Source organism: Carcharodon carcharias, chromosome 11, assembly GCF_017639515.1.
Source record: "Carcharodon carcharias isolate sCarCar2 chromosome 11, sCarCar2.pri, whole genome shotgun sequence".
NCBI lineage: Eukaryota > Metazoa > Chordata > Chondrichthyes > Lamniformes > Lamnidae > Carcharodon > Carcharodon carcharias.
Genome location: NC_054477.1, coordinates 167,696,455 through 167,722,034, shown reverse-complemented (window position 1 = coordinate 167,722,034; position 25,580 = coordinate 167,696,455).

The following is a 25,580-nucleotide window of genomic DNA, read 5'->3' as shown; positions in this document are numbered from 1 at the left end:
TGCTCTGGTTGTTTGAGTTCTGGTTCTCTTGGTGTTTGAGACCTGGTGCTCTTGGTGTTTGAGACCTGGTGCTCTTGGTGTTTAAGATCTGGTTATCTTGGTATTTGAGACCTGCTGCTCTTGGAATTTGAGACCTGGTGCTCTTGTAGTTTGAGACCTGGTATTCATGTTGTTTGAGACCTGGTGCTCTTGGTGTTTGAGACCTGGTGCTCTATGTGTTGGGGAACGTGTTGCTCTATGTGATTGAGAGCTGTTGCTCTTGGTGTTAGAGACCTCGTGGTCTTGGTGTTTGAGACCTGGTGGTCTTGGTGTTTGCGATCTGCTGCTCTTGGAGTTTGAGACCTGGTGTTCATGGTGTTTGAGACCTGGTGCTCTTGGTGTTTGCGACCAGGTGGTCTTGGTGTTTGAGACCTGGTGCTCTTGGAGTTTGGGACCTGGTGATCATGGTGTTTGAGACGTGGCGCTCTTGGCGTTTGAGACCTAGTGCTCTTGTTGTTTGAGACCTGGTGATCTTGTTGTTTGAGACCTGGTGGTCTTGGTGTTTGAGAGCTGTTGCTCTTGGTGTTTGAGACCTGGTGCTCTTGCTGTTTGAGAGCTGGTGCTATTCGTGTTTGATACCTGGTTGTCTTGTTGTCTGAGACCTGGTGGTCTTGATGTTTGAGATCTGGAGCTATTGTTGTTGGAGACCTGGTGATCTTGGTGTTTCACACCGGGTGCTCTTGGTCTTTGTGACCTTGTTCTCTTGGTGTTTGAAATCGGGTGCTCTTGGTATTTGAGACCTGGTACATTTGGTGTTTGAGAGCAGGTGCTCTTGGTGTTTGAGACCTGGTGATCATGGTGTTTGAGACCTGGTACTCTTGGCGTTTGAGACCTGGTGGACCTGGTGTTTGAGACCTGGATTGGTTGGTGTTTTGGACGTGGTACACATAGTATTTGAGAGCTGGTGTTCTTGGTGTTTGAAGCCTGGTGCTCTTGGAATTTGAGACCTGGTGCTCTTGCTGATTGAGACCTGGTTGACTTGGTGTTTGAGATCTGGTGCTCTTGGTGTTTGAGACCAGGTGCTCTTGGAATTTGAGACCTGGTGCTCTTGCTGATTGAGTCCTGGTTGACTTGGTGTTTGAGACCTGGTGCTCTTGGTGTTTGAGACCTGGAGCTCTAGGTGTTTGAGACATTGTGCTATTGGTGTTTGAGACTTGGTTATCTTGGAGTTTGAGACCTGGTACACTTGGTGTTTGAGAGCTGGTGCTCTGGGTGTTTGAGTGCTGGTTTTCTTGGTGCTTGAGACCTGGTGCTCATGGTTTTTGAGACCTGGTGCTCCTGGTGTTTGAGTCCTGGTACAATTGGTGTTTGAGAGCTGTTGTTCTTGGTGTTTGAGACCTTGTGCTCTTTGTATTGAGATCTGCTGCTCTTGGTGTTTAAGACCTGGTGCTCTTGGTGTTTGAGACCTGGTTGTCCCGGTGTTTGAGACCTGGTGCTCTTGCTGTTTGAGACCTGGTGGTCTTGGTGTTTGAGACCTGGTGGTCTTGGTTTTTGAGAGCTGGTGCTCTTGGAGTTTGAAATGGGGTGCTCTTGGTTTTTGAGACTCGTACAATTGATTTTTGAGACCTGGTGCTCCTGGTTTTTGAGACGTGATTGTCTTGGTGTTTGATACCTGATGCTCTTGGTGTTTGAGACCTGCTGCTCTTGGTGTTTGAGAACTGTTGCTCTTGATGTTTGAGACCTGGTGATCTTGGTGTTTGAGACCTGGTGGTCATGGTGTTTGAACCTGGTGCTCCTGCTCTTTGAGACCTGGTACACTTGGTGTTTGGGACCTGCTGGTCTTGGTGTATGAGACCTGGTGGTCTTGGTGTTTGAGACCTGGTGGTCTTGGTATTTGATACCTGGTACACTTGGTTGTTGAGACATGCTGCTCCTGATGTTTGAGACCTGGTGCTCTTGGAGGTGGAGATCTGGTGCTCTTGGTGTTTGAGACCTGCAGCTCTAGGTTTTTGAGACCTTGTGCTATTGGAGCTTGAGACCTGGTTGTCTTGGTGTTTGAGATCTGGTACACTTGGTGTTTGAGATCTGGTGCTCTGGCTGTTTGAGTTCTGGTGCTCTTGGTGTTTGAGACCTGGTGCTCTTGGAGTTTGGGACCTGGTGATCATGGTGTTTGAGATGTGGCGCTCTTGGCGTTTGAGACCTAGTGCTCTTATTGTTTGAGACCTGGTGATCTTCGTGTTTGAGACCTGGTGGTCTTGGTGTTTGAGAGCTGGAGCTCTTGGTGTTTGAGACCTGGTGCTCTTGCTGTTTGAGACCTGGAGCTCTAGGTGTTTGAGACCTAGTGCTATTGGTGTTTGAGACCTGGTTCTCTTGGTGTTTGAGACCTGGTGCTCTTAGTGTTTGAGAAGTGGTGCTCTTGGTGTTTAAGATCTGGTGATCTTGGTGTTTGAGACCTGCTGCTCTTGGAATTTGAGAGCTGGTGCTCTTGGTGTTTGAAACCTGGTATTCATTTTGTTTGACACCTGGTGTTCTTGGTGTTTGAGACCTGGTGCTCTATGTGTTGGAGAACCTGTTGCTTTTGGTGTTTGAGAGCTGCTGCTCTTGGTGATTGAGACCTCGTGGTCTTGGTGTTTGAGACCTGGTGGTCTTGGTGTTTGCGATCTGCTGCTCTTGGTGTTTGAGACCTGGTATTCATGGTGTTTGAGACCTGGTGCTCTTGGCGTTTGAGACCTGGTGGTCTTGTTGTTTGAGACCTGGTGATCTTGGAGTTTGAGATCTGGTGATCATGGTGTTTGAGATGTGGTGTGCTTGGCGTTTGAGACTTGGTGGTCTTGGTGTTTGAGACCTGGTACACCTGGTGTTTGGGACGTGGTACACTATGTGGTTGAGACATGGTGTTCTTGGTGTTTGAAGCCTGGTGCTCTTGGTCTTTGAGACCTAGTGCTCTTGTTGTTTGAGACCTGGTGATCTTCGTGTTTGAGACCTGGTGGTCTTGGTGTTTGAGAGCTGTTGCTCTTGGTGTTTGAGACCTGCTGCTCTTGCTGTTTGAGAGCTGGTGCTATTTGTTTTTGAGACCTGGTTGTCTTCGTGTTTGATTCCTGGTGGTCTTGGTGTTTGAGGGCTGGTGCTCTTGGTGTTTGAGACCTGGTGATCTTGGTGTTTGAGACCTGTTGCTCATCGTGTTTGAGACCTGGTTGTCTTGATGTTTGAGACCTGGTGGTCCTGATGTTTGAGATCTGGAGCTATTGGTGTTGGAGACCTGGTGATCTTGGTGTTTGAGACGTGTTGCTCTTGGTCTTTGAGACCTGGTGCTCTTGGTGTATGAAATCGGGTGCTCTTGGTAGTTGAGACCTGGTTCAATGGTGTTTGAGATCTGGTGCTCTTGGTGTTTGCGACCTGGTGATCATGGTGTTTGAGACCTGGAGCTCTAGGTGTTTGAGACCGAGTGTTATTGGTGTTTGAGACTTGGTTGTCTTGGTGTTTGAGACCTGGTACACTTGGTGTTTGAGAGCTGGTGCTCTGGGTGTTTGAGTTCTGGTTCTCTTGGTGTTTGAGACCTGGTTCTCTTAGTGTTTGAGACCTGGTGCTCTTGGTGTTTAGGATCTGGTGATCTTGGTGTTTGAGACCTGCTGCTCTTGGAATTTGAGAGCTGGTGCTCTTGGTGTTTGAGACCTGGTATTCATGTTGTTTGACACCTGGTGTACTTGGTGTTTGAGACCTGGTGCTCTATGTGTTGGAGAACCTGTTGCTCTTGGTGTTTGAGAGCTGCTGCTCTTGGTGATTGAGACCTCGTGGTCTTGGTGTTTGAGACCCGGTGGTCTTGGTGTTTGCGATCTGCTGCTCTTGTTGTTTGAGACCTGGTATTCATGGTGTTTGAGACAGGGTGCTCTTGGCGTTTGAGACCTGGTGGTCTTGTTGTTTGAGACCTGGTGATCTTGGAGTTTGAGATCTGGTGATCATGGAGTTTGAGATGTGGTGCTCTTGGCGTTTGAGACTTGGTGGTCTTTTTGTTTGAGACCTGGTACACCTGGTGTTTGGGACGTGGTACACTATGTGGTTGAGACATGGTGTTCTTGGTGTTTGAAGCCTGGTGCTCTTGGTCTTTGAGACCTAGTGCTCTTGTTGTTTGAGACCTGGTGATCTTCGTGTTTGAGACCTGGTGGTCTTGGTGTTTGAGAGCTGTTGCTCTTGGTGTTTGAGACCTGCTGCTCTTGCTGTTTGAGAGCTGGTGCTATTTGTGTTTGAGACCTGGTTGTCTTCGTGTTTGATTCCTGGTGGTCTTGATGTTTGAGGGTTGGTGCTCTTGGTGTTTGAGACCTGGTGATCTTGCTGTTTGAGAGCTGTTGTTCATCGTGCTTGAGACCTGGTTGTCTTGTTGTTTGAGACCTGGTGGTCCTGATGTTTGAGATCTGGAGCTATTGGTGTTGGAGACCTGGTGATCTTGGTGTTTGAGACCTGGTGCTCTTGGTGTTTGAAATCGGGTGCTCTTGGTGTTTGAAATCGGGTGCTCTTGGTATTTGAGACCTGGTACAATTGGTGTTTGCGATCTGCTGCTCTTGGAGTTTGAGACCTGGTATTCAAGGTGTTTGAGAGCTGGAGCTATTGGTGTTGGAGACCTGGTGAACTTGGTGTTGGAGACCTGGTGCTCTTGGTCTTTGAGACCTGGTGCTCTTGGTGTTTGAAGCCTGGTGCTCTTGGAATTTGAGACCTGGTGCTCTTGCTGATTGAGACCTGGTTGACTTGGTCTTTGAGACCTGGAGCTCTAGGTGTTTGAGATCTAGTACTATTGGTGTTTGAGACTTGGTTGTCTTGGTTTTTGTGACCTGGTACACTTGGTGTTTGAGAGCTGGTGCTCTGGGTGTTTGAGTTCTGGTTCTCTTGGTGTTTAAGACCTGGTGCTCTTAGTGTTTGAGACCTGGTGCTCTTGGTGTTTAAGATCTGGTGATCTTGGTGTTTGAGACCTGCTGCTCTTGGAATTTGAGAGCTGGTGCTCTTGGTGTTTGAGACCTGGTATTCATGTTGTTTGACACCTGGTGTTCTTGGTGTTTGAGACCTGGTGCTCTATGTGTTGGAGAACCTGTTGCTTTTGGTGTTTGAGAGCTGCTGCTCTTGGTGTTTGAGACCTGGTATTCATGGTGTTTGAGACCTGGTGCTCTTGGCGTTTGAGACCTGGTGGTCTTGTTGTTTGAGACCTGGTGATCTTGGAGTTTGAGATCTGGTTTATATGGTGTTTGAGATGTGGTGCGCTTGGCGTTTGAGACTTGTTGGTCTTGGTGTTTGAGACCTGGTACACCTGGTGTTTGGGACGTGGTACACTATGTGGTTGAGGCATGGTGTTCTTGGTGTTTGAAGCCTGGTGCTCTTGGTCTTTGAGACCTAGTGCTCTTGTTGTTTGAGACCTGGTGATCTTCGTGTTTGAGACCTGGTGGTCTTGGTGTTTGAGAGCTGTTGCTCTTGGTGTTTGAGACCTGCTGCTCTTGCTGTTTGAGAGCTGGTGCTATTTGTTTTTGAGACCTGGTTGTCTTCGTGTTTGATTCCTGGTGGTCTTGGTGTTTGATGGCTGGTGCTCTTGGTGTTTGAGACATGGTGATCTTGGTGTTTGAGACCTGTTGCTCATCGTGTTTGAGACCTGGTTGTCTTGATGTTTGAGACCTGGTGGTCCTGATGTTTGAGATCTGGAGCTATTGGTGTTGGAGACCTGGTGATCTTGGTGTTTGAGACGTGTTGCTCTTGGTCTTTGAGACCTGGTGCTCTTGGTGTTTGAAATCGGGTGCCCTTGGTATTTGAGACCTGGTTCAATGGTGTTTGAGAGCTGGTGCTCTTGGTGTTTGCGACCTGGTGATCATGGTGTTTGAGACCTGGAGCTCTAGGTGTTTGAGACCTAGTGCTATTGGTGTTTGAGACTTGGTTGTCTTGGTGTTTGAGACCTGGTACACTTGGTGTTTGAGAGCTGGTGCTCTGGGTGTTTGAGTTCTGGTTGTCTTGTTGTTTGAGACCTGGTGGTCTTGATGTTTGAGATCTGGAGCTATTGGTGTTGGAGACCTGGTGATCTTGGTGTTGGAGACCTGGTGCTCTTGGTCTTTGAGACATGCTGCTCTTGCTGTTTGAAACCGGGTGCTCTTGGTATTTGAGACCTGGTACATTTGGTGTTTGAGAGCTCGTGCTTCTTGTGTTTGAGACCTGGTGATCATGGTGTTTAAGACCTGGTACTGTTGGCGTTTGAGACCTCGTGGACTTGGTGTTTGAGACCTGTTTGTCTTGGTGTTTGGGACGTGGTACACATATTGTTTGAGAAAGGTGATTATGGTGTTTGAAGCCTGGTGCTCCTGGTATTTGAGACCTGGTGCTCTTGCTGATTGAGACCTGGTTGACTTGGTGTTTGAGACCTGATGCTCTTGGTGTTTGAGACCTGGAGCTCTAGGTGTTTGAGACCTAGTGCTATTGATGTTTGAGACTTGGTTGTCTTGGTGTTTGAGACCTGGTACACTTGGTGTTTGAGAGCTGGTGCTCTGGGTGTTTGAGTTCTGGTTCTCTTGGTGTTTGAGACCTGTTGCTCTTAGAGTTTGAGACCTGGTGCTCTTGGTTTTTCAGATCTGGTGATCTTGGTGTTTGAGACCTGCTGCTCCTGGAATTTGAGAGCTGGTGCTCTTGATGTTTGAGACCTGGTATTCATGTTGTTTGACACCTGGTGTTCTTGGTGTTTGAGACCTGGTGCTCTATGTGTTGGAGAACCTGTTGCTCTTGGTGTTTGAGAGCTGCTGCTCTTGGTGATCGAGACCTCGTGGTCTTGGTGTTTGAGACCTGGTGGTCTTGGTGTTTGCGATCTGCTGCTCTTGGAGTTTGAGACCTGGTATTCATGGTGTTTGAGACCTGGTGCTCTTGGCGTTTGAGACCTGGTGGTCTTGGTGTTTGAGAGCTGTTGCTCTTGTTGTTTGAGACCTGCTGCTCTTGCTGTTTGAGAGCTGGTGCTATTTGTTTTTGAGACCTGGTTGTCTTCGTGTTTGATTCCTGGTGGTCTTGGTGTTTGATGGCTGGTGCTCTTGGTGTTTGAGACCTGGTGATCTTGGTGTTTGAGACCTGTTGCTCATCGTGTTTGAGACCTGGTTGTCTTGTTGTTTGAGACCTGGTGGTCCTGATGTTTGAGATCTGGAGCTATTGGTGTTGGAGACCTGGTGATCTTGGTGTTTGAGACGTGTTGCTCTTGGTCTTTGAGACCTGGTGCTCTTGGTGTTTGAAATCGGGTGCCCTTGGTATTTGAGACCTGGTTCAATGGTGTTTGAGAGCTGGTGCTCTTGGTGTTTGCGACCTGGTGACCATGGTGTTTGAGACCTGGAGCTCTAGGTCTTTGAGACCTAGTGCTATTGGTGTTTGAGACTTGGTTGTCTTGGTGTTTGAGACCTGGTACACTTGGTGTTTGAGAGCTGGTGCTCTGGGTGTTTGAGTTCTGGTTGTCTTGTTGTTTGTGACCTGGTGGTCTTGATGTTTGAGATCTGGAGCTATTGGTGTTGGAGACCTGGTGATCTTGGTGTTGGAGACCTGGTGCTCTTGGTCTTTGAGACCTGCTGCTCTTGCTGTTTGAAACCGGGTGCTCTTGGTATTTGAGACCTGGTACATTTGGTGTTTGAGAGCTCGTGCTTCTTGTGTTTGAGACCTGGTGATCATGGTGTTTAAGACCTGGTACTGTTGGCGTTTGAGACCTCGTGGACTTGGTGTTTGAGACCTGTTTGTCTTGGTGTTTGGGACGTGGTACACATATTGTTTGAGAAAGGTGATTATGGTGTTTGAAGCCTGGTGCTCTTGGTATTTGAGACCTGGTGCTCTTGCTGATTGAGACCTGGTTGACTTGGTGTTTGAGACCTGATGCTCTTGGTGTTTGAGACCTGGAGCTCTAGGTGTTTGAGACCTAGTGCTATTGGTGTTTGAGACTTGGTTGTCTTGGTGTTTGAGACCTGGTACACTTGGTGTTTGAGAGCTGGTGCTCTGGGTGTTTGAGTTCTGGTTCTCTTGGTGTTTGAGACCTGTTGCTCTTAGTGTTTGAGACCTGGTGCTCTTGGTTTTTCAGATCTGGTGATCTTGGTGTTTGAGACCTGCTGCTCCTGGAATTTGAGAGCTGGTGCTCTTGATGTTTGAGACCTGGTATTCATGTTGTTTGACACCTGGTGTTCTTGGTGTTTGAGACCTGGGGCTCTAGGTGTTGGAGAACCTGTTGCTCTTGGTGTTTGAGAGCTGCTGCTCTTGGTGATCGAGACCTCGTGGTCTTGGTGTTTGAGACCTGGTGGTCTTGGTGTTTGCGATCTGCTGCTCTTGGAGTTTGAGACCTGGTATTCATGGTGTTTGAGACCTGGTGCTCTTGGCGTTTGAGACCTGGTGGTCTTGTTGTTTGAGACCTGGTGATCTTGGAGTTTGAGATCTGGTGATCATGGTGTTTGAGATGTGGTGCTCTTGGCGTTTGAGACTTGGTGGTCTTTTTGTTTGAGACCTGGTACACCTGGTGTTTGGGACGTGGTACTCTATGTGGTTGAGACATGGTGTTCTTGGTGTTTGAAGCCTGGTGCTCTTGGTCTTTGAGACCTAGTGCTCTTGTTGTTTGAGGCCTGGTGATCTTCGTGTTTGAGACCTGGTGGTCTTGGTGTTTGAGAGCTGTTGCTCTTGGTGTTTGAGACCTGCTGCTCTTGCTGTTTGAGAGCTGGTGCTATTTGTGTTTGAGACCTGGTTGTCTTCGTGTTTGATTCCTGGTGGTCTTGATGTTTGAGGGTTGGTGCTCTTGGTGTTTGAGACCTGGTGATCTTGCTGTTTGAGAGCTGTTGTTCATCGTGTTTGAGACCTGGTTGTCTTGTTGTTTGAGACCTGGTGGTCCTGATGTTTGAAATCTGGAGCTATTGGTGTTGGAGACCTGGTGCTCTTGGTGTTTGTGACCTGGTGATCTTGCTGTTTGAGAGCTGTTGTTCATCGTGTTTGAGACCTGGTTGTCTTGTTGTTTGAGACCTGGTGGTCCTGATGTTTGAGATCTGGAGCTATTGGTGTTGGAGACCTGGTGATCTTGGTGTTTGAGACCTGGTGCTCTTGGTGTTTGAAATCGGGTGCTCTTGGTATTTGAGACCTGGTACAATTGGTGTTTGAGAGCTGGTGCTCTTGGTGTTTGGGACCTGGTGATCATGGTGTTTGAGACCTGGAGCTCTAGGTGTTTGAGACCTAGTGCTATTGGTGTTTGAGACTTGGTTGTCTTGGTTTTTGAGACCTGGTACACTTGGTGTTTGAGAGCTGGTGCTCTGGGTGTTTGAGTTCTGGTTGTCTTGGTGTTTGAGAGCTGGTGCTCTTGGTGTTTAAGATCTGGTGATCTTGGTGTTTGAGACCTGCTGCTCTTGGAATTTGAGACCTGGTGCTCTTGGAGTTTGAGACCTGGTATTCATGTTGTTTGAGACCTGGTGCTCTTTGTGTTTGAGACCTGGTGCTCTATGTGTTGGAGAACCTGGTGCTCTTGGTGTTTGAGAGCTGCTTCTCTTGGTTTTTGAGACCTCACGGTCTTGGTGTTTTAGACCTGGTGGTCTTGGTGTTTGCGATCTGCTGCTCCTGGAGTTTGAGACCTGGTATTCATGGTGTTTGAGACCTGGTGCTCTTGGCGTTTGAGACCTGGTGGTCTTGGTGTTTGAGACCTGGCGCTCTTGGAGTTTGAGACGTGGTGATCATGGTGTTTGAGACGTGGTGCTCTTGGCGTTTGTGACCTGGTGGTCTTGGTGTTTGAGAACTGGTACACCTGGTGTTTGCGACGTGGTACACTAGGTGGTTGAGACATGGTGTTCTTGGTGTTTGAAGCCTGGTGCTCTTGGTCTTTGAGACCTAGTGGTCTTGTTGTTTGAGACCTGGTGATCTTCGTGTTTGAGACCTGGTGGTCTTGGTTTTTGAGAGCTGTTGCTCTTGGTGTTTGGACCTGGCGCTCTTGCTGTTTGAGAGCTGGTGCTCTTCGTGTTTGAGACCTGGTTGTCTTGTTGTATGAGACCTGGTGATCTTGATGATTGAGATCTGGAGCTATTGGTGTTGGAGACCTTGTGATCTTGGTGTTTCACAACTGGTGCTCTTGGTCTTTGAGACCTTGTGCTCTTGGTGTTTGAAATCGGGTGCTCTTGGTATTTGAGACCTGGTGCTCTTGGTGTTTGAGACCTGGTGGTCTTGGTGTTTGAGACCTGGCGCTCTTGGAGTTTGAGACCTGGTGATCATGGTGTTTGAGACGTGGTGCTCTTGGCGTTTGTGACCTGGTGGTCTTGGTGTTTGAGAACTGGTACACCTGGTGTTTGCGACGTGGTACACTAGGTGGTTGAGACATGGTGTTCTTGGTGTTTGAAGCCTGGTGCTCTTGGTCTTTGAGACCTAGTGGTCTTGTTGTTTGAGACCTGGTGATCTTCGTGTTTGAGACCTGGTGGTCTTGGTGTTTGAGAGCTGTTGCTCTTGGTGTTTGGACCTGGTGCTCTTGCTGTTTGAGAGCTGGTGCTCTTCGTGTTTGAGACCTGGTTGTCTTGTTGTATGAGACCTGGTGATCTTGATGTTTGAGATCTGGAGCTATTGGTGTTGGAGACCTTGTGATCTTGGTGTTTCACAACTGGTTCTCTTGGTCTTTGAGACCTTGTGCTCTTGGTGTTTGAAATCGGGTGCTCTTGGTATTTGAGACCTGGTGTTCTTGGTGTTTGAAGCCTGGTGCTCTTGGATTTTGAGACCTGGTGCTCTTGCTGATTGAGACCTGGTTGACTTGGTGTTTGAGACCTGAAGCTCTTGGTGTTTGAGATCTGGAGCTCTAGGTGTTTGAGACCTAGTGCTATTGGTGTTTGAGACTTGGTTGTCTTGGTGTTTGAGACCTGGTACACTTGGTGTTTGAGAGCTGGTGCTCTGGGTGTTTGAGTTCTGGTTCTCTTGGTGTTTGAGACCTGGTGCTCTTGGTGTTTGAGACTTGGTGCTCTTGTTGTTTAAGATCTGGTGATCTTGGTGTTTGAGACCTGCTGCTCTTGGAATTTGAGAGCTGGTGCTCTTGGAGTTTGAGACCTGGTATTCATGTTGTTTGACACCTGGTGTTCTTGGTGTTTGAGACCTGGTGCTCTATGTGTTGGAGAACCTGGCGCTCTTGGTGTTTGAGACCTGGTGATCAAGGTGTTTGAGACGTGGTGCTCTTGGCGTTTGTGACCTGGTGGTCTTGGTGTTTGAGACCTGGTACACCTGGTGTTTGGGACGTGGTACACTAGGTGGTTGAGACATGGTGCTCTTGGTGTTTGAGACCTAGTTCTCTTGTTGTTTGAGACCTGGTGATCTTCGTGTTTGAGACCTGGTTGTCTTGTTGTATGAGACCTGGTGATCTTGATGTTTGAGATCAGGAGCTATTGGTGTTGGAGACCTGGTGATCTTGGTGTTTCACAACTGGTGCTCTTGGTCTTTGAGTCCTTGTGCTCTTGTGGTTTGAAATCGGGTGCTCTTGGTATTTGAGACCTGGTGTTCTTGGTGTTTGAAGCCTGGTGCTCTTGGAATTTGAGACCTGGTGCTCTTGCTGATTGAGACCTGGTTGACTTGGTGTTTGAGAGCTGTTGCTCCTGGTGTTTGAGACCTGGTGATCATGGTGTTTGAGACCTGGTACTCTTGGTCTTTGAGACCTGGTGGACTTGGACTTTGAGACATGGTTGTCTTGGTGTTTGGGACGTGGTAAACTTGGTTTTTGAGATCTGGTGCTCTTGGTGTTTGAGACCAGGTGCTCTTCGAATTTGAGAAATGGTGCTCTTGCTAATTCAAACCTGGCTGACTTGGTGTTTGAGACCTGGTGCTCTTGGTGTTTGAGACCTGGAGATCTAGGTGTTTGAGACCTAGTGCTATTGGTGTTTTAGACTTGGTTGTCTTGGTGTTTGAGACCTGGTACACTTGGTGTTTGAGAGCTGGTGCTCTGGGTGTTTGAGTTCTGGTTCTCTTGGTGTTTGAGAGCTGGTGCTCTTGGTGTTTGAGACCTGGTGCTCTTGGTGTTTAAGATCTGGTGATCTTGGTGTTTGAGACCTGCTGCTCTTGGAATTTGAGACCTGGTGCTCTTGGAGTTTGAGACATGGTATTCATTTTGTTTGAGACCTGGTGCTCTTTGTGTTTGAGACCTGGTGCTCTATGTGTTGGAGAACCTGGTGCTCTTGGTGTTTGAGAGCTGCTGCTCTTGGTGATCGAGACCTCGTGGTCTTGGTGTTTGAGACCTGGTGGTCTTGGTGTTTGCGATCTGCTGCTCTTGGAGTTTGAGACCTGGTATTCATGGTGTTTGAGACCTGGTGCTCTTGGCGTTTGAGACCTGGTGGTCTTGGTGTTTGAGAGCTGTTGCTCTTGTTGTTTGAGACCTGCTGCTCTTGCTGTTTGAGAGCTGGTGCTATTTGTTTTTGAGACCTGGTTGTCTTCGTGTTTGATTCCTGGTGGTCTTGGTGTTTGATGGCTGGTGCTCTTGGTGTTTGAGACCTGGTGATCTTGGTGTTTGAGACCTGTTGCTCATCGTGTTTGAGACCTGGTTGTCTTGTTGTTTGAGACCTGGTGGTCCTGATGTTTGAGATCTGGAGCTATTGGTGTTGGAGACCTGGTGATCTTGGTGTTTGAGACGTGTTGCTCTTGGTCTTTGAGACCTGGTGCTCTTGGTGTTTGAAATCGGGTGCCCTTGGTATTTGAGATCTGGTTCAATGGTGTTTGAGAGCTGGTGCTCTTGGTGTTTGCGACCTGGTGATCATGGTGTTTGAGACCTGGAGCTCTAGGTGTTTGAGACCTAGTGCTATTGGTGTTTGAGACTTGGTTGTCTTGGTGTTTGAGACCTGGTACACTTGGTGTTTGAGAGCTGGTGCTCTGGGTGTTTGAGTTCTGGTTGTCTTGTTGTTTGAGACCTGGTGGTCTTGATGTTTGAGATCTGGAGCTATTGGTGTTGGAGACCTGGTGATCTTGGTGTTGGAGACCTGGTGCTCTTGGTCTTTGAGACCTGCTGCTCTTGCTGTTTGAAACCGGGTGCTCTTGGTATTTGAGACCTGGTACATTTGGTGTTTGAGAGCTCGTGCTTCTTGTGTTTGAGACCTGGTGATCATGGTGTTTAAGACCTGGTACTGTTGGCGTTTGAGACCTCGTGGACTTGGTGTTTGAGACCTGTTTGTCTTGGTGTTTGGGACGTGGTACACATATTGTTTGAGAAAGGTGATTATGGTGTTTGAAGCCTGGTGCTCCTGGTATTTGAGACCTGGTGCTCTTGCTGATTGAGACCTGGTTGACTTGGTGTTTGAGACCTGATGCTCTTGGTGTTTGAGACCTGGAGCTCTAGGTGTTTGAGACCTAGTGCTATTGGTGTTTGAGACTTGGTTGTCTTGGTGTTTGAGACCTGGTACACTTGGTGTTTGAGAGCTGGTGCTCTGGGTGTTTGAGTTCTGGTTCTCTTGGTGTTTGAGACCTGTTGCTCTTAGTGTTTGAGACCTGGTGCTCTTGGTTTTTCAGATCTGGTGATCTTGGTGTTTGAGACCTGCTGCTCCTGGAATTTGAGAGCTGGTGCTCTTGATGTTTGAGACCTGGTATTCATGTTGTTTGACACCTGGTGTTCTTGGTGTTTGAGACCTGGTGCTCTATGTGTTGGAGAACCTGTTGCTCTTGGTGTTTGAGAGCTGCTGCTCTTGGTGATCGAGACCTCGTGGTCTTGGTGTTTGAGACCTGGTGGTCTTGGTGTTTGCGATCTGCTGCTCTTGGAGTTTGAGACCTGGTATTCATGGTGTTTGAGACCTGGTGCTCTTGGCGTTTGAGACCTGGTGGTCTTGTTGTTTGAGACCTGGTGATCTTGGAGTTTGAGATCTGGTGATCATGGTGTTTGAGATGTGGTGCTCTTGGCGTTTGAGACTTGGTGGTCTTTTTGTTTGAGACCTGGTACACCTGGTGTTTGGGACGTGGTACACTATGTGGTTGAGACATGGTGTTCTTGGTGTTTGAAGCCTGGTGCTCTTGGTCTTTGAGACCTAGTGCTCTTGTTGTTTGAGGCCTGGTGATCTTCGTGTTTGAGACCTGGTGGTCTTGGTGTTTGAGAGCTGTTGCTCTTGGTGTTTGAGACCTGTTGCTCTTGCTGTTTGAGAGCTGGTGCTATTTGTGTTTGAGACCTGGTTGTCTTCGTGTTTGATTCCTGGTGGTCTTGATGTTTGAGGGTTGGTGCTCTTGGTGTTTGAGACCTGGTGATCTTGCTGTTTGAGAGCTGTTGTTCATCGTGTTTGAGACCTGGTTGTCTTGTTGTTTGAGACCTGGTGGTCCTGATGTTTGAGATCTGGAGCTATTGGTGTTGGAGACCTGGTGCTCTTGGTGTTTGAGACCTGGTGATCTTGCTGTTTGAGAGCTGTTGTTCATCGTGTTTGAGACCTGGTTGTCTTGTTGTTTGAGACCTGGTGGTCCTGATGTTTGAGATATGGAGCTATTGGTGTTGGAGACCTGGTGATCTTGGTGTTTGAGACCTGGTGCTCTTGGTTTTTTAAATCGGGTGCTCTTGGTATTTGAGACCTGGTACAATTGGTGTTTGAGAGCTGGTGCTCTTGGTGTTTGGGACCTGGTGATCATGGTGTTTGAGACCTGGAGCTCTAGGTGTTTGAGACCTAGTGCTATTGGTGTTTGAGACTTGGTTGTCTTGGTGTTTGAGACCTGGTACACTTGGTGTTTGAGAGCTGGTGCTCTTGGTGTTTAAGATCTGGTGATCTTGGTGTTTGAGACCTGCTGCTCTTGAAATTTGAGACCTGGTGCTCTTGGAGTTTGAGACCTGGTATTCATGTTGTTTGAGACCTGGTGCTCTTTGTATTTGAGACCTGGTGCTCTATGTGTTGGAGAACCTGGTGCTCTTGGTGTTTGAGAGCTGCTTCTCTTGGTTTTTGAGACCTCGTGGTCTTGGTGTTTGAGACCTGGTGGTCTTGGTGTTTGCGATCTGCTGCTCCTGGAGTTTGAGACCTGGTATTCATGGTGTTTGAGACCTGGTGCTCTTGGCGTTTGAGACCTGGTGGTCTTGGTGTTTGAGACCTGGCGCTCTTGGAGTTTGAGACCTGGTGATCATGGTGTTTGAGACGTGGTGCTCTTGGCGTTTGTGACCTGGTGGTCTTGGTGTTTGAGAACTGGTACACCTGGTGTTTGGGACGTGGTACACTAGGTGGTTGAGACATGGTGTTCTTGGTGTTTGAAGCCTGGTGCTCTTGGTCTTTGAGACCTAGTGGTCTTGTTGTTTGAGACCTGGTGATCTTCGTGTTTGAGACCTGGTGGTCTTGGTGTTTGAGAGCTGTTGCTCTTGGTGTTTGGACCTGGTGCTCTTGCTGTTTGAGAGCTGGTGCTCTTGGTGTTTGAGACCTGGTTGTCTTGTTGTATGAGACCTGGTGATCTTGATGTTTGAGATCTGGAGCTATTGGTGTTGGAGACCTTGTGATCTTGGTGTTTCACAACTGGTGCTCTTGGTCTTTGAGACCTCGTGCTCTTGGTGTTTGAAATCGGGTGCTCTTGGTATTTGAGACCTGGTGTTCTTGGTGTTTGAAGCCTGGTGCTCTTGGAGTTTGAGACCTGGTGCTCTTGCTGATTGAGACCTGGTTGACTTGGTGTTTGAGACCTGATGCTCTTGGTGTTTGAGACCTGGAGCTCTAGGTGTTTGAGACCTAGTGCTATTGGTGTTTGAGACTTGGTTGTCTTGGTGTTTGAGACCTGGTACACTTGGTGTTTGAGAGCTGGTGCTCTGGGTGTTTGAGTTCTGGTTCTCTTGGTGTTTGAGACCTGGTGCTCTTGGTGTTTGAGACTTGGTGCTCTTGGTGTTTAAGATCTGGTGATCTTGGTGTTTGAGACCTGCTGCTCTTGGAATTTGAGAGCTGGTGCTCTTGGAGTTTGAGACCTGGTATTCATGTTGCTTGACACCAGGTGTTCTTGGTGTTTGAGACCTGGTGCTCTATGTGTTGGAGAACCTGGCGCTCTTGGAGTTTGAGACCTGGTGATCAAGGTGTTTGAGACGTGGTGCTCTTGGCGTTTGTGACCTGGTGGTCTTGGTGTTTGAGACCTGGTACACCTGGTGTTTGGGACGTGGTACACTAGGTGGTTGAGACATGGTGCTCTTGGTGTTTGAGACCTAGTTCTCTTGTTGTTTGAGACCTGGTGATCTTCGTGTTTGAGACCTGGTTGTCTTGTTGTATGAGACCTGGTGATCTTGATGTTTGAGATCTGGAGCTATTGGTGTTGGAGACCTGGTGATCTTGGTGTTTCACAACTGGTGCTCTTGGTCTTTGAGTCCTTGTGCTCTTGTGGTTTGAAATCGGGTGCTCTTGGTATTTGAGACCTGGTGTTCTTGGTGTTTGAAGCCTGGTGCTCTTGGAATCTGAGACCTGGTGCTCTTGCTGATTAAGACCTGGTTGACTTGGTGTTTGAGAGCTGTTGCTCCTGGTGTTTGAGACCTGGTGATCATGGTGTTTGAGACCTGGTACTCTTGGTCTTTGAGACCTGGTGGACTTGGACTTTGAGACATGGTTGTCTTGGTGTTTGGGACGTGGTAAACTTGGTTTTTGAGATCTGGTGCTCTTGGTGTTTGAGACCAGGTGCTCTTCGAATTTGAGAAATGGTGCTCTTGCTAATTCAAACCTGGCTGACTTGGTGTTTGAGACCTGGTGCTCTTGGTGTTTGAGACCTGGAGATCTAGGTGTTTGAGACCTAGTGCTATTGGTGTTTTAGACTTGGTTGTCTTGGTGTTTGAGACCTGGTACACTTGGTGTTTGAGAGCTGGTGCTCTGGGTGTTTGAGACCTGGTGCTCTTGGTGTTTAAGATCTGGTGATCTTGGTGTTTGAGACCTGCTGCTCTTGGAATTTGAGAGCTGGTGCTCTTGGAGTTTGAGACCTGGTATTCATGTTGTTTGAGACCTGGTGCTCTTTGTGTTTGAGATCTGGTGCTCTATGTGTTGGAGAACCTGGTGCTCTTGTTGTTTGAGAGCTGTTGCTCTTGGTGTTTGAGACCTCGTGGTCTTGGTGTTTGAGACCTGGTGGTCTTGGTGTTTGCGATCTGCTGCTCCTGGAGTTTGAGACCTGGTATTCATGGTGTTTGAGACCTGGTGCTCTTGGCGTTTGAGACCTGGTGGTCTTGGTGTTTGAGACCTGGTACACCTGGTGTTTGGGACGTGGTACACTAGGTGGCTGAGACATGGTGCTCTTGGTGTTTGAGACCTAGTTCTCTTGTTGTTTGAGACCTGGTGATCTTCGTGTTTGAGACCTGGTTGTCTTGTTGTATGAGACCTGGTGATCTTGATGTTTGAGATCTGGCGCTATTGGTGTTGGAGACCTGGTGATCTTGCTGTTTCACAACTGGTGCTCTTGGTCTTTGAGTCCTTGTGCTCTTGGTGTTTGAAATCGGGTGCTCTTGGTATTTGAGACCTGGTGTTCTTGGTGTTTGAAGCCTGGTGCTCTTGGAATTTGAGACCTGGTGCTCTTGCTGATTGAGACCTGGTTGACTTGGTGTTTGAGAGCTGGTGCTCCTGGTTTTTGAGACCTGGTATTCATGGTGTTTGAGACCTGGTGCTCTTGGCGTTTGAGACCTGGTGGTCTTGGTGTTTGAGACCTGGCGCTCTTGGAGTTTGAAACCTGGTGATCATGGTGTTTGAGACGTGGTGCTCTTGGCGTTTGTGACCTGGTGGTCTTGGTGTTTGAGAACTGGTACACCTGGTGTTTGGGACGTGGTACACTAGGTGGTTGAGACATGGTGTTCTTGGTGTTTGAAGCCTGGTGCTCTTGGTCTTTGAGACCTAGTGGTCTTGTTGTTTGAGACCTGGTGATCTTCGTGTTTGAGACCTGGTGGTCTTGGTGTTTGAGAGCTGTTGCTCTTGGTGTTTGGACCTGGTGCTCTTGCTGTTTGAGAGCTGGTGCTCTTGGTGTTTGAGACCTGGTTGTCTTGTTGTATGAGACCTGGTGATCTTGATGTTTGAGATCTGGAGCTATTGGTGTTGGAGACCTTGTGATCTTGGTGTTTCACAACTGGTGCTCTTGGTCTTTGAGACCTTGTGCTCTTGGTGTTTGAAATCGGGTGCTCTTGGTATTTGAGACCTGGTGTTCTTGGTGTTTGAAGCCTGGTGCTCTTGGAGTTTGAGACCTGGTGCTCTTGCTGATTGAGACCTGGTTGACTTGGTGTTTGAGACCTGATGCTCTTGGTGTTTGAGACCTGGAGCTCTAGGTGTTTGAGACCTAGTGCTATTGGTGTTTGAGACTTGGTTGTCTTGGTGTTTGAGACCTGGTACACTTGGTGTTTGAGAGCTGGTGCTCTGGGTGTTTGAGTTCTGGTTCTCTTGGTGTTTGAGACCTGGTGCTCTTGGTGTTTGAGACTTGGTGCTCTTGGTGTTTAAGATCTGGTGATCTTGGTGTTTGAGACCTGCTGCTCTTGGAATTTGAGAGCTGGTGCTCTTGGAGTTTGAGACCTGGTATTCATGTTGCTTGACACCTGGTGTTCTTGGTGTTTGAGACCTGGTGCTCTATGTGTTGGAGAACCTGGCGCTCTTGGAGTTTGAGTCCTGGTGATCAACGTGTTTGAGACGTGGTGCTCTTGGCGTTTGTGACCTGGTGGTCTTGGTGTTTGAGACCTGGTACACCTGGTGTTTGGGACGTGGTACACTAGGTGGTTGAGACATGGTGCTCTTGGTGTTTGAGACCTAGTTCTTTTGTTGTTTGAGACCTGGTGATCTTCGTGTTTGAGACCTGGTTGTCTTGTTGTATGAGACCTGGTGATCTTGATGTTTGAGATCTGGAGCTATTGGTGTTGGAGACCTGGTGATCTTGGTGTTTCACAACTGGTGCTCTTGGTCTTTGAGTCCTTGTGCTCTTGTGGTTTGAAATCGGGTGCTCTTGGTATTTGAGACCTGGTGTTCTTGGTGTTTGAAGCCTGGTGCTCTTGGAATCTGAGACCTGGTGCTCTTGCTGATTGAGACCTGGTTGACTTGGTGTTTGAGAGCTGTTGCTCCTGGTGTTTGAGACCTGGTGATCATGGTGTTTGAGACCTGGTACTCTTGGTCTTTGAGACCTGGTGGACTTGGACTTTGAGACATGGTTGTCTTGGTGTTTGGGACGTGGTAAACTTGGTTTTTGAGATCTGGTGCTCTTGGTGTTTGAGACCAGGTGCTCTTCGAATTTGAGAAATGGTGCTCTTGCTAATTCAAACCTGGCTGACTTGGTGTTTGAGACCTGGTGCTCTTGGTGTTTGAGACCTGGAGATCTAGGTGTTTGAGACCTAGTGCTATTGGTGTTTTAGACTTGGTTGTCTTGGTGTTTGAGACCTGGTACACTTGGTGTTTGAGAGCTGGTGCTCTGGGTGTTTGAGTTCTGGTTCTCTTGGTGTTTGAGAGCTGGTGCTCTTGGTGTTTGAGACCTGGTGCTCTTGGTGTTTAAGATCTGGTGATCTTGGTGTTTGAGACCTGCTGCTCTTGGAATTTGAGACCTGGTGCTCTTGGAGTTTGAGACATGGTATTCATGTTGTTTGAGACCTGGTGCTCTTTGTGTTTGAGACCTGGTGCTCTATGTGTTGGAGAACCTGGTGCTCTTGTTGTTTGAGAGCTGTTGCTCTTGGTGTTTGAGACCTCGTGGTCTTGGTGTTTGAGACCTGGTGGTCTTGGTGTTTGCGATCTGCTGCTCCTGGAGTTTGAGACCTGGTATTCATGGTGTTTGAGACCTGGTGCTCTTGGCGTTTGAGACCTGGTGGTCTTGGTGTTTGAGACCTGGTACACCTGGTGTTTGGGACGTGGTACACTAGGTGGCTGAGACATGGTGCTCTTCGTGTTTGAGACCTAGTTCTCTTGTTGTTTGAGACCTGGTGATCTTCGTGTTTGAGACCTGGTTGTCTTGTTGTATGAGACCTGGTGATGTTGATGTTTGAGATCTGGAGCTATTGGTGTTGGAGACCTGGTGATCTTGGTGTTTCACAACTGGTGCTCTTGGTCTTTGAGTCCTTGTGCTCTTGGTGTTTGAAATCGGGTGCTCTTGGTATTTGAGACCTGGTGTTCTTGGTGTTTGAAGCCTGGTGCTCTTGGAATTTGAGACCTGGTGCTCTTGCTGATTGAGACCTGGTTGACTTGGTGTTTGAGAGCTGGTGCTCCTGGTTTTTGAGACCTGGTGATCATGGTGTTTGAGACCTGGTGCTCTTGGCGTTTGAGACCTGGTGGACTTGGTCTTTGAGACACGGTTGTCTTGCTGTTTGGGACGTGGTAAACTTGGTTTTTGAGATCTGGTGCTCTTGGTGTTTGAGACCATGTGCTCTTGGAATTTGAGACCTGGTGCTCTTGCTAATTCAAACCTGGCTGACTTTGTATTTGAGACCTGGTGCTCTTGGTGTTTGAGACCTGGAGCTCTAGGTGTTTGAGACCTAGTGCTATTGGTGTTTTAGACTTGGTTGTCTTGGTGTTTGAGACCTGGTACACTTGGTGTTTGAGAGCTGGTGCTCTGGGTTTTTGAGTTCTGGTTCTCTTGGTGTTTGAGAGCTGGTGCTCTTGGTGTTTGAGACCTGGTGCTCTTGGTGTTTAAGATCTGGTGATCTTGGTGTTTGAGACCTGCTGCTCTTGGAATTTGAGACCTGGTGCTCTTGGTGTTTGTGACCTGGTGTTCTAGGTGTTGGAGAACCTGGTGCTCTTGGTGTTTAGAGCCTGTTGCTCTTGGTGTTTGAGACCTCGTGGTCTTGGTGTTTGAGACCTTTTGGTCTTGGTGTTTGCGATCTGCTGCTCTTGGAATTTGAGACCTGGTGCTGTTGGAGTTTGAGACCTGGTATTCATGGTATTTGAGACATGGTGCTCCTGGCGTTTGAGACCTGGTGGTCTTGGTATTTGAGACCTGGTACAATTGGTGTTTGAGAGCTGGTGCTCTTGGCGTTTGAGACCTAGTGATCATGGTGTTTCAGACCTGGTACTCTTGGCGTTTGAGACCTGGTGCTCTTGTTGTTGGAGAACCTGTTGCTCTTGGTGTCTGAGAGCTGTTGCTCTTGGTGTTTGAGACCTCGTGGTCTTGGTGTTTGAGACCTGGTGGTCTTGGTGTTTGCGATCTGATGCTCTTGGAGTTTGACACCTGGTATTCATGGTGTTTGAGACCTTGTGCTCTTGGCGTTTGAGACCTGGTGGTCTTGGTGTTTGAGAGCTGGCGCTCTTGGTGTTTGGACCTGGTGCTCTTGCTGTTTGAGAGCTAGTGCTCTTGGTGTTTGAGACCTGGTTGTCTTGTTGTATGAGACCTGGTGATCTTGATGTTTGAGATCTGGAGCTATTGGTGTTGGAGACCTTGTGATCTTGGTGTTTCACAACTGGTGCTCTTGGTCTTTGAGACCTTGTGCTCTTGGTGTTTGAAATCGGGTGCTCTTGGTTTTTGAGACCTGGTGTTCTTGGTGTTTGAAGCCTGGTGCTCTTGGAGTTTGAGACCTGGTGCTCTTGCTGATTGAGACCTGGTTGACTTGGTGTTTGAGACCTGATGCTCTTGGTGTTTGAGACCTGGAGCTCTAGGTGTTTGAGACCTAGTGCTATTGGTGTTTGAGACTTGGTTGTCTTGGTGTTTGAGACCTGGTACACTTGGTGTTTGAGAGCTGGTGCTCTGGGTATTTGAGTTCTGGTTCTCTTGGTGTTTGAGACCTGGTGCTCTTGGTGTTTGAGACTTGGTGCTCTTCTTGTTTAAGATCTGGTGATCTTGGTGTTTGAGACCAGCTGCTCTTGGAATTTGAGAGCTGGTGCTCTTGGAGTTTGAGACCTGGTATTCATGTTGCTTGACACCTGGTGTTCTTGGTGTTTGAGACCTGGTGCTCTATGTGTTGGAGAACCTGGCGCTCTTGGAGTTTGAGACCTGGTGATCAAGGTGTTTGAGACGTGGTGCTCTTGGCGTTTGTGACCTGGTGGTCTTGGTGTTTGAGACCTGGTACACCTGGTGTTTGGGACGTGGTACACTAGGTGGTTGAGACATGAAGCTCTTGGTGTTTGAGACCTAGTTCTCTTGTTGTTTGAGACCTGGTGATCTTCGTGTTTGAGATCTGGTTGTCTTGTTGTATGAGACCTGGTGATCTTGATGTTTGAGATCTGGAGCTATTGGTGTTGGAGACCTGGTGATCTTGGTGTTTCACAACTGGTGCTCTTGGTCTTTGAGTCCTTGTGCTCTTGTGGTTTGAAATCGGGTGCTCTTGGTATTTGAGACCTGGTGTTCTTGGTGTTTGAAGCCTGGTGCTCTTGGAATCTGAGACCTGGTGCTCTTGCTGATTGAGACCTGGTTGACTTGGTGTTTGAGAGCTGTTGCTCCTGGTGTTTGAGACCTGGTGATCATGGTGTTTGAGACCTGGTACTCTTGGTCTTTGAGACCTGGTGGACTTGGACTTTGAGACATGGTTGTCTTGGTGTTTGGGACGTGGTAAACTTGGTTTTTGAGATCTGGTGCTCTTGGTGTTTGAGACCAGGTGCTCTTCGAATTTGAGAAATGGTGCTCTTGCTAATTCAAACCTGGCTGACTTGGTGTTTGAGACCTGGTGCTCTTGGTGTTTGAGACCTGGAGATCTAGGTGTTTGAGACCTAGTGCTATTGGTGTTTTAGACTTGATTGTCTTGGTGTTTGAGACCTGGTACACTTGGTGTTTGAGAGCTGGTGCTCTGGGTGTTTGAGTTCTGGTTCTCTTGGTGTTTGAGAGCTGGTGCTCTTGGTGTTTGAGACCTGGTGCTCTTGGTGTTTAAGATCTGGTGATCTTGGTGTTTGAGACCTGCTGCTCTTGGAATTTGAGAGCTGGTGCTCTTGGAGTTTGAGACCTGGTATTCATGTTGTTTGAGACCTGGTGCTCTTTGTGTTTGAGACCTGGTGCTCTATGTGTTGGAGAACCTGGTGCTCTTGTTGTTTGAGAGCTGTTGCTCTTGGTTTTTGAGACCTCGTGGTCTTGGTGTTTGAGACCTGGTGGTCTTGGTGTTTGCGATCTGCTGCTCCTGGAGTTTGAGACCTGGTATTCATGGTGTTTGAGACCTGGTGCTCTTGGCGTTTGAGACCTGGTGGTCTTGGTGTTTGAGACCTGGTACACCTGGTGTTTGGGACGTGGTACACTAGGTGGCTGAGACATGGTGCTCTTGGTGTTTGAGACCTAGTTCTCTTGTTGTTTGAGACCTGGTGATCTTCGTGTTTGAGACCTGGTTGTCTTGTTGTATGAGACCTGGTGATCTTGATGTTTGAGATCTGGAGCTATTGGTGTTGGAGACCTGGTGATCTTGGTGTTTCACAACTGGTGCTCCTGGTCTTTGAGTCCTTGTGCTCTTGGTTTTTGAAATCGGGCGCTCTTGGTATTTGAGACCTGGTGTTCTTGGTGTTTGAAGCCTGGTGCTCTTGGAATTTGAGACCTGGTGCTCTTGCTGATTGAGACCTGGTTGACTTGGTGTTTGAGAGCTGGTGCTCCTGGTTTTTGAGACCTGGTGATCATGGTGTTTGAGACCTGGTGCTCTTGGCGTTTGAGACCTGGTGGAATTGGTCTTTGAGACACGGTTGTCTTGCTGTTTGGGACGTGGTAATCTTGGTTTTCTGAGATCTGGTGCTCTTGGTGTTTGAGACCATGTGCTCTTGGAATTTGAGACCTGGTGCTCTTGCTAATTCAAACCTGGCTGACTTGGTATTTGAGACCTGGTGCTCTTGGTGTTTGAGACCTGGAGCTCTAGGTGTTTGAGACCTAGTGCTATTGGTGTTTTAGACTTGGTTGTCTTGGTGTTTGAGACCTGGTACACTTGGTGTTTGAGAGCTGGTGCTCTGGGTTTTTGAGTTCTGTTTCTCTTGGTGTTTGAGAGCTGGTGCTCTTGGTGTTTGAGACCTGGTGCTCTTGGTGTTTAAGATCTGGTGATCTTGGTGTTTGAGACCTGCTGCTCTTGGAATTTGAGACCTGGTGCTCTTGGTGTTTGTGACCTGGTGTTCTAGGTGTTGGAGAACCTGGTGCTCTTGGTGTTTAGAGCCTGTTGCTCTTGGTGTTTGAGACCTCGTGGTCTTGGTGTTTGAGACCTTTTGGTCTTGGTGTTTGCGATCTGCTGCTCTTGGAATTTGAGACCTGGTGCTGTTGGAGTTTGAGACCTGGTATTCATGGTATTTGAGACATGGTGCTCCTGGCGTTTGAGACCTGGTGGTCTTGGTATTTGAGACCTGGTACAATTGGTGTTTGAGAGCTGGTGCTCTTGGCGTTTGAGACCTGGTGATCATGGTGTTTCAGACCTGGTACTCTTGGCGTTTGAGACCTGGTGCTCTTGTTGTTGGAGAACCTGTTGCTCTTGGTGTCTGAGAGCTGTTGCTCTTGGTGTTTGAGACCTCGTGGTCTTGGTGTTTGAGACCTGGTGGTCTTGGTGTTTGCGATCTGATGCTCTTGGAGTTTGACACCTGGTATTCATGGTGTTTGAGACCTTGTGCTCTTGGCGTTTGAGACCTGGTGGTCTTGGTGTTTGAGAGCTGGCGCTCTTGGAGTTTGAGACCTGTTGATCATGGTGTTTGAGACGTGGTGCTCTTGGCGTTTGAGACCTGGTGGTCTTGGTGTTTGAGACCTGGTACACCTGGTATTTGCGACGTGGTAGACTAGCTGGTTGAGACATGGTGTTCTTGGTGTTTTAAGCCTGGTGCTCTTGGTGTTTGAGACCTAGTGCTCTTGTTGTTTGAGACCTGGTGATCTTCGTGTTTGTGACCTGGTGGTCTTGGTGTTTGAGAGCTGTTCCTCTTGGTGTTTGAGACCTGTTGCTCTTGCTGTTTGAGAGCTGGTGCTCTTCGCTTTTGAGACCTGGTTGTCTTGTTGTTTGAGACCTGGTGGTCTTGATGTTTCAGATCTGGAGCTATTGGTGTTGAAGACCTGGTGATTTTGGTGTTTGAGACCTGGTGCTCTTGGTCTTTGAGACCTGGTGCTCTTGCCTTTTTTAATCGGGTGCACTTGGTATTGAGACCTGGTACATTTGGTGTTTGAGAGCTCGTGCTCCTGGTGTATGAGACCTGGTGATCATGGTGTTTGAGACCTGGTACTCTTGGCGTTTGAGACCTCGTGGACTTGGTGTTTGAGACCTGTTTGTCTTGGTGTTTCGGACGTGGTACACATATTGTTTGAGAACTGGTGCTCTTGGTGTTTGAAGCCTGGTGCTCTTGGAATTTGAGACCTGGTGCTCTTGCTGATTGAGACCTGGTTGACTTGGTGTTTGAGACCTGATGCTCTTGGTGTTTGAGTCCTGGAGCTGTAGGTGTTTGAGACCTAGTGCTATTGGTGTTTGAGACTTGGTTGTCTTGGTGTTTGAGATCTGGTACACTTGGTGTTTGAGAGCTGGTGCTCTGGGTGTTTGAGTTCTGGTTCTCTTGGTGTTTGAGACCTCGTGCTCTTAGTGTTTGAGACCTGGTGCTTTTGGTGTTTAAGATCTGGTGATCTTGGTGTTTGAGACCTGGTATTCATGTTGTTTGAGACCTGGTGCTCTTGGTGTTGGAGAACCTGTTGCTCTTGGTGTTTGAGAGCTGTTGCTCTTGATGTTTGAGACCTCGTGGTCTTGGTGTTTGAGACCTGGTGGTCTTGGTGTTTGCGATCTTCTGCTCTTGGAGTTTGAGACCTAGTATTCATGGTGTTTGAGACCTGGTGCTCTTGGCGTTTGAGACCAGGTGCTCTTGGTGTTTGAGAAC